Source organism: Mastomys coucha, unplaced genomic scaffold (genome assembly GCF_008632895.1).
Source record: "Mastomys coucha isolate ucsf_1 unplaced genomic scaffold, UCSF_Mcou_1 pScaffold16, whole genome shotgun sequence".
Classification (NCBI taxonomy): Eukaryota; Metazoa; Chordata; class Mammalia; order Rodentia; family Muridae; genus Mastomys; species Mastomys coucha.
Window position 1 is genome coordinate 45,398,652 of NW_022196898.1, and position 9,137 is coordinate 45,407,788.

The window sequence follows — 9,137 nt, forward strand, 5'->3', positions numbered from 1 at the left end:
GGAGACCCCTTACTTGCCCCATCTCTACACACTGATAGAAAAATGTAGCCAATAGTTACGAAAGATTTTGCATAATCCTCTGTTGCACGGGGTCTGGTGAACCGCCTGCTCCAGAACAGACATTTTGAGGGTGTTCTGGTTTGCTCTTCTGTCGCTGGGGTAAAACATTCTAACTAAAAGGAATTCGGGTAGGAAAGGGTTTGTTTCGTTTCATAGATCATGGAGGGAAACCAAGACGGGAACTTAAGGCAGGGACTTGAAGTAGAAACTGTGAGAAAAGCTTACTTGCTAGCTTGCTCTCGGGCTCTGGTTCGGCTTCCTTATTCAGCCCAAGCATACCTGCCTAAGGTGTGAACCATCTTCGGTGGGCTGGGCCCTCCTACATCAATTAACGATCAAGAAAATGATCCACAGACATGCCCACAGGACAATCCCATCTAGGCAACTTCCCAAATGGGGGACTCTGTTTTCCTTGACACACTGTCAAGTTAACCACCAAGATTAGCCATCACAGGAGGACACTTAAAAATAAACGTGCTGGAGTCTGGGACAAGATAGCCCTTTCCACGCCCACGGTCTGCGTCCCACAAGTACAAACCACACAGTCACGGCACCAGTATAATGTACACTGTAACTAACACACGCCTGCTATGGTCTGCGAAGATGTACTGGCAGTCAGCTTTCTCCATGGAGCCCTCGTAACTGAGAACCGCATTTCTGTAACCTCCGACTCCTGAGGAACAAGAACTTAGGAGTGCAGTTGTGGGTCATAAATAGGAGAGAGGAGCAGCAAGGACCCCGGGATCACACCGGCTCCGGATTTGGGAAACTTCTTTACGTCCTGAACCATCGGGCTCGGAAGGGAAACAAAATGAGCCTGCCTCCAAGCCCAATCCAGGTTTCCCAGTTAAAGACAGCAGCTTTGGTTTCCATTCAAGGAAAAGGTCCCACTGAAGTTTGAACACAGATCGCTGGAAGCAGAGTCCAACTTTTGCACCGTTACGCCACGGAATCACAATCCTGAGTAGCTTTTGATTGGTTGTAGGTATGCAAATATACCCCCTCACCCCCGCCCTCAAGAATTTCCTCCCTAAGCACTTGTGCTTGTCAGACTGGATCCAAGCTCTACAGAAACACAAGAGCAGTCAGACGTCCGGCTCACGTTCTGTTTGTTAGCATTCCTTCTAGGCTCCACCCATAGTTACCTGGCAATAGCCAGGAATGCCTGACTCAGTATAAAAGAGGAAGTTTGCCCCCTCCCCATTCTTCACTCCCTGACCCTCTTACTCTCTTCCTTCTCAGTCCTTCTCTCCCCATTTCCCTCCCACCGCCTCCACTGTCTCTACTTCCTCAACTCTCCTCCCCAAGGCCTCACCGCAGGAGGAAGGGATGCCTCAGCATGGGCCCACAGAGGCACACCCTTCCACCTCACCTTACCTCGCGCTCTACCAAACATTTCTGGTTCTTTCTTTCTATAAAACACAGCAATTGCTGCCAGTTCTTTAAGTTTGTCCCTTCCAGAATGAGAACAAATACTTTTTGGGACTGGACGCAAGGAAGGGCGTTTTAGGCCTTTAGCAAGGTCCCAACCGTTCACGTTGCTGGAGCTTTCTGCTCGAATGAAAAATTCCTGCCCCAAGCATTCCTTGCTTTTTCTTTGTAATTGTCCACTTCCCAACCTCAAATGGCCGCTGATGATTTTCGGAGCAGGACTTGGACTTTACTGGATTCCAATCTCCTCTAGCCACACACCCCCAAGCCTTTTAGGTCTTTTATCTTTCTGCCTTCCCCTCATAACATTCCCCACAGCTTCCCATCCATCTCCTGTCCTCCTTGACACACTTTCTCTTTGAGAGACCATGTGGTGGGGTGGTAGTGGGATATTCAGTGTAGAAAGGGTTAAGGGAGAAAATGAGGAAGAATTTTGTGTTCTCTTTGTCCTACCTTTTGGGTGAACCCCAAACAGGCAATGTCCTGCCACAAAAGGTGAAATCAACTTTTTTTTTTTTTAAAAAAGATTTATTTAGTGTCTATGAGTACACCTTAGCCGTTTTCAGACACACCAGAAGAGGGCGTCAGATCCCATTACAGATGGTTGTGAGCCACCATGTGGGTTCTGGGAATTGAACTCAGGACCTCTGGAAGAGCAGTCAGTACTCCCATCTTTCCAGCCCCGAAATCTGTTATTTTAATATTTATTGTTTGTATCCATGTGTAAGCAGGTGCCAGGTCCCCTGGTGATGGAGTTACCAGCGCTCCTACATGGATGCTGGGAACTGAACTCTGGCCCTCAACAAGAGCAGCAAACACTCTCAGTGGCTGAGACTTCTTTAGCTCCCTTAGTAGCAGTTTTGATCCCCCAGGGCCCCTTCCATGGAACACTTCCTGAGTGTTCTTAGGTGCCATGCCCAGGTTCAGGAAGACACTGAGCTGTCTTTCTCCAATGCAAAGAACACTCATTTTCTCCCCTAAGGTTCTCCAGTTCTCTCTAATCATTACATCATTTCATTGACCCTAGGGGCTCCCTGCACCAGGGTCATGAGAAACTGACTCCAGGGACCCTGGGACCACTCCTCAAGGCTCAGTACCTCAAGGAAATGGCCGACCACAAGAGCAGATGTTGCCAAAGATAGCTGAACAATTGATCAATGTATAGGAGATATTTGTATAGCTGTATACTGGAATTTCCCTGGAACCCCTGCCCCCGCACCTGCTTGTGGTTTCTGAGCTTAAATACTCTCTGTAACAGTCACTTGGGGTTCAACTCCTTCCCTAAGGCAGCTGAACCCCAGCTTGCCGGACCAATTAAATCCTCTTGCTCTTGCAATGAATTCCGGACTCTTGGTGGTCTTTGGGCGAGGGTCCAGAGAGAAAGACTCTTTGGGTCTTTCAGATACAGCACCAGATCAAAAGTCCAAAATCTCATTGAAACCATCCTTATCAGGTGTGGATGAGCTTTTCTGAGGGTATGTTATGGTTATAAAGAGAGGGACTACTTTCTTAACTACAGACTCGCTCCTCTCTTCTTTTTCTTCTCTATTTCTTTCTTTCTCTCTTTTTATCTTTTCTTTTCTTTTTTCCTTTTTTTACTCTGTTAAGTCTAGTGTGATCCCAGGTTCACTGTGCCATCAAGGATGGCCTTGAACTTTTACTTTAAGATCTATTTATTTTGATTTTGTGTGTGTTTTCAAAGCTTAGCGCAAATAAGTTACATCTGCAGGGAAAGCAGGACCAGAGGTTGGCGGTTGGTATGTGAACATAGAGTGAAACTCTTGGCTCTCTGACAGGCAAATGATTGACAGTGACCTTCATCCTGGTGGAAATAAAGTAAAGCAACACCTGTTCTGCCCTTTTTGCCCTACCCACACAGACAAAAATCTCTACTTATTTGGAGAACTTGGCCTCTAAGTTACTGAAGCTCAGCGTGTGTGTGTGTGTGTGTGTGTGTGTGTGTGTGTGTGTGTGTGGTGAGCTCTTGGGGTGTAAAGAGTTCACCAGTCCACACTGAAAGGAGCTTAAAATTCTAAATCCAGCAGGTGAGATATCAACAGCAGAAACCAATAGGCCCAACTTAGTAATGGGAAGGAAGATGGGGATGAAGGCTAGAGACAGCGCTGGACTCTCTAGATCCTAGAATTTGGGGACAAAAAGAATCTGAAAGAATCTCTTGAGACAGTACCCCACAGTTGAAGGTTGGCAAGCACTGAGTCTGTGTGGCATTCGCAGATCATCTGCAGACAGCCACACAGGGAGGAGCTAGAGAAACAGGGAGGATACAGAACTGGGTGGTGTGGTGGCTGTCCCTGGCTGCCAGCTTGACTACGTCTGGAATGAACTAAAATCCAAGTGGCTGGGTACACCTGTGAGGGAGTTTTCTTAATTAAATCATTTGAAGTGGGAAGACCTACTTTCAATCTGGATCTTTTGAGGTGGGAAGATCCGCCTTTAATCTGGGCCACACCTTCTGGTGGCAGCCTATATAAAGAATATTCCACTTCCCCATGAAACCTCTCTAGAAAACTCCCTTGGTGGCAAACCCAGAAGTGTGTCTTCTAGGTGGTTCCAAATCCAGTCAAGTAAACAGTGAAGATTAACTAGAGTGAGATGCCAAGGCACCCAGCCTCCACTACAGGTTCTCGGTCCCTCGAGTGTGAGATAGTTATGGTTACTATTTTAATGTAAGCCGAACTAATAAACTATATGGGTATATATGTATAATCATCCTGTAGGTCCTGTTCCTTAAGAGAATCCCAACTAACAGAGGAGTAGTATTCAAAGAAAAAAACCTGTAGAGTACAAGAACTCTTGCAATCTCCTGGTCTCCAGGAACCTACCCCATGGAGTATAATTAACAATAAAAATTTTTGTACAATGCCAAGAACTTACTTTTGAAGAATTCAGGAGATATTCTCATAGGGTATCTGGTCAATGTTTTTGGGTTTTTGTTTGTTTTGTTATTTTTGTTGTTGTTGTTTAAAGTAACTTTTATTAGCCTGATGATGTAATGTCATCAGGGGCTCTCCGCCTGCATCTGCTAACCTAGATCTAGTCCTGGAAGCTTATAGCCTCTATACAACCTTATTTAAGCCTAGAATGTTTTCAGCCTCTGAGGCCTGCTCCGAATAACCTCATCCTTTCTTGTTCTGAGCTCTGGCTGGCTGGTTCAACTCAGCTGTTCTGGCTCAAACTCCTCTCCAAGCTGACTGATTCAAACTGGCTTTTCTCTCTACCTCTGAATTGCCCTGCTTGCTCCTAACTAACTCTAGCAATCTTTTCTAATCTGGCTCCTTCTCATCCTTTTGCTCATTCTGTCTTTACCTGTATTTAGCTTGTTCTCTCTTCAATCTGTCTCTGTAAAACTCTCCTGGGAAAACTGCCTCCTCCTCCCTCTCTGCTGCTCCACTCTCCCTCTCAACTCTACTGCACTGCTCTCCCGGACTCTACTGTATTCCTGCGCTGTACTCTCTTCTTCCTGTACTGTTTGTCTCTTTCTTAAGTAGCGTCCCTTTCTTCTCTCTTCTCATGAGAGTTGGCCATATCTTAGTCTGTCAAATATTTTTCTGATTTGTCACTTTCTGCCACTCAATTAGACATCACTTTCAAACATGGGTGCTTCCTTCTACAAACTAACTTTGCCTTCATTGTTTGGGATTAAAGGTGGGTATTCAGGGTATGTCTATATTCTAGCCAGAACAGGGATTCTCTCTGTAGCCCTGGCTGTCCTGGAACTCTGTAGAGCAGGGTGGGCTTCAACTCACAGAGACCCATTGTTTCTTCCTCCTGAGTGCTGGGATTAAAGGCATGCACCACCACCGCCTGGCTTCCATCAGGGTTCTAATAACCATTTATTCACTGGGCTCTAAGTGTGTATCTTCTTTTCTTTCCTACCTTCGGGAATTCAATTTTCCAACTGAAGCTCAAGCATGATCGCTGACCCACTTAATTAAGGCAGTTAAGGCCAGTTAAGGGGAGGAAGAGAGGCAGTTTTCTTCCTCAGTCAGAATTTAAAGGCCCTCCTTACCCAGGGTGGCCCTGACAGCCTTCGTAGGGCCAGCAAGAGCAACTGACAAGGGCACAGGGTAGCTGAGCGGCTAACCCTAAAGCTCAGCTGGGTGAAGTGGCCACAGGACTTCCTTACCCCAGGCTGCCTCCAGGTACGCAGGACCCCAGGCTGCCTCCAGGTACGCAGGACCCCAGGCTGCCTCCAGGTACGCAGCTCACATGATCTCCACCAGGAAAGGGACCTTTGTCCTGGTCTCCTGCTGTCCACTGCCTCTGGAGCATTCAGGGACCAGGCCTGACTGAGTAGGAGGAGAGGAGAAACACCCTGGGGAGAGGCTAGGGTGTCTCTACTCTTGCCTTCCTATCTGATGTGACTTAGCACCTAGGCAACAGGCAGTGGCCCCACAGAAAAGAGAGAATATCATGGGGGGCGCTTATTAGAATGAATAGAGGCTGGGCTAAGAATAGAAGTTTTCCAGATTTCCACACGCTGACCTCGCTGTGGGCAAGGAATTGAATCACCTCTTCCTTTTTGGCATCTCTAAAATGGTTAGTGCATGTCTTGCCTAGAAGCTGTAGCATTCTGGCAGAGTGTTCATGAGTGCACTTTGAGTGAAAAGGTCACTCACAGAGGTTGGTTTGAGGACTTGAAATGCCCAATAGTGGGATAGGGTATGATGTTGGATATGCTGGATGGCTTAACAGATAACACAATATTTCTCCTTATTGAGTAAGAGCCAGATGTTTGTTAGTGGCTCCGCTTCACTCATTTCATGCAATGGCCTAGTGAAGCTTGAAAATAAGCTGTGTGTATGATGTCAGGAGGAGGGGTCATATTGAGTGATTCCATGGGTTGACACTGATGATGAAGAAGATGAAGAAGAAGAAGATGATGATGGGTTCTAGGTAACTCTAAATGATCAGGGACCAGTGAGCCCAAGGGAAAGATTGGGAAAGGGTTTATACAAGTGTGAACCACAAGGTTAGAGCAGCTGAAGTTTCAGAATCAAGGGTCAAGGAAGAAGGCTAATTTCAGGGCTCTGACTGTGCAAGCAAAGGTGGTGTGGCCTTTCCACACTGGTAACTTGCAGGAGTCTGACTGAAGTTGATAAAGCAGTGCTTAATTACTTGCCCCCTAGTAAGCTAAAATTGAGAGGGGTGGCATTTCTTCTTCCTCTTCTTCTTCTTCCTCCTCCTCCTCTCCTTCCTCCTCCTCCTCCTCCTCTTCCTTCTCCTCTTCCTCCTCCTCTTCTTCCTCCTCCTCCTCCTCCTCCTCCTCCTCCTCCTCCTCTTCTTCTTCTTCTTCTTCTTCTTCTTCTTCTTCTTTTTCTCCCTCCTCTTCCTCCTCCTCCTCCTTTCATCTTTGGCCTGAGGCCATGGAAAAATAAACAGATTTTTTTTAAAAACACACACACAAAAACTCCCCAAATCCCACACTCAATATACAGACTTTTGTATCTTGGCTATATACTTCAAATTTTTAGTTATTGTCGATATTTAACTATCTTGGAAAGGTTTTATATTGAGATAGGATATATTGACAGTATACCTACTCTGATAAGTATGTACACAATGAACTATTGCTACAGTGAGCTATTAGTATGTCTGACTTTTTATTACATTTATTTATTTATTTTCTTATTTATGTATGCATATGGTCATGTGGGGGGGGGGTCAAGATAACTTGAAGTACCCAGTTCTCTTCTTCCACCATGTGGGTCCTGGAGATGGAACCCAGGTTGTCATGGCTTGTTGGCAAGCACCTCTATCCTCTGAGCCATATTCCAGCCCAGTATGTCTATCCTTTCAGTTGTAATGTGTATATTTGTTGAGAACACTTTGACCTAACGTCTGCATATTTTGAGCAGAACGCATTAAACCGTAGACCCAGTGCTCTCCTTTGGGTCTCTAGAACTCAATTCTGTGAAACTGAAGCTTTGCGTCCTCTGATGAAAACCTCCCTGTCTCTTCCAATGCCTTGCCCATGGTGACCAACACTTGACTCCCCTTCCAAGTCCTTGGATTGAGAGTGCTGGTCAGTGGAGCGCTGGAAACATCAGCAGTTACAGAGACAATTGGGTCAGGGGGCTCTGATACCATGAGTAGACTGGCTCCTCAATGGACTCAGAATTTCATGGCCTTGTTGGGGAAGCAGCAAAGGGTCGGAGGTAGAGCCTAGTTGTAGAGAGTGGGTCATCTGTGTGAACATTGAAGCCCATGGAGCTTGCACTGTGGGTGGTTGTGAGCCATCATGTGGGTTCTGGGAACTGAACCGGGGTCCTCTGGAAGAAAAGCAAGTGCTCTTAATGCTGAGCTGTCTCTCCAGCCTCTGGTGTTTGTTCGGTTGATTTTTTAAATTTATTTTTATGATTTTAAATTATGTAGTGTGGGGGTGGCACACACACATGAGCCTGCAGAGACCAGTGTTATTGGATCCTCCTGGAGCTGGAGTTGTAGGCAGTTGTGGGCCACCTGACATGGATGCTGGGAACCAAATGTATGCCCTCTTGAGAGCATACATATATGCTCTTAACTACTGAGCATCTCTCAAAGATAGCTTCTCCTCCTCCCCATCCTCCCTCTCTTGCTGCCCCACCCCCTTCACTTTCTCCTCCTCCTCTACTTCCTCCTCTTTTTCCTTCACCTTCTCCTCTTCTTTATCCTTCTTTTTACTAGGCAAAAAGTTTTATTAACTCTTTTCCAAACTTTATTTCCAGGCTTCTTCAGCTTAATTTGTCCCACAGAATTAATTGTGTATACACAAAAACTGAAAAGTGGAAGTATCCAGGGGGCTTGGGCTTAGAATATTAGAGATCTAGATCTTATCGGATTTGTAAAAGAATTTTAAAAGTGGTCATAATTGAAAATAGCAGCTCCTCTAGCTTCTGAAAGTGAATCCCTCAGAAATTGCCTCAGTTCAGTTTGTCTCATTCTTAGAAGTCTCACCAAAATTCTCCACAAGATCTGGAACTACTACTACTACTACTACTACTACTACTACAACTTCTTCTCCTCCTCCTTCAGACTTCTTCCTCCTCTTCTTCTTCTCCATCCTCTTCCTCCTCCTCCTCTCTAGTAGCAAATGGTGTTTTTCCATCAGCAGACTGTTTGGGCAGCTTTAGCCAGTCTCCTTAAACTAGTTACACTGTCTGCACGGAACTGGTTTAGGACATCCGGAAGCATTTCTGCCCACTGCTCCATCTCAGTGGAGCCTGTAATGTTGATGGCTGAACTTCAGGGTTGTTAAAATGGACCACTGTTCCTTGGTTTGTAAACATGTCCCCCTCCTCACTATCAGAGATGTGTTCATACCTAACTTCTTTAAGAAGAACTGTAGTTTTATTGCCTCTTGTGGCTGTTCCATGTTCTTCTTCTTTCTGTGGGCAGGGCCTTTCCTACCAGCACACACTTGTGCCTGCAGTTTGGTGAGTTTTTCCTGGTTCATGGTTATATATTTATTTTATCTTGTTGAAGTGGAATTTATGGCGGCGGGGGACTAAGGTTCACACTCAGGGTCTCTGGCAGATCCTCTGAGATAAGGCACACACTGGGGAAAACAAGATGGCAGCATGTCTTTCATATCCCATATCCTTGTTCTGGGAACTGGTACAGAAATGAGAAGCAAAGTAAAATAA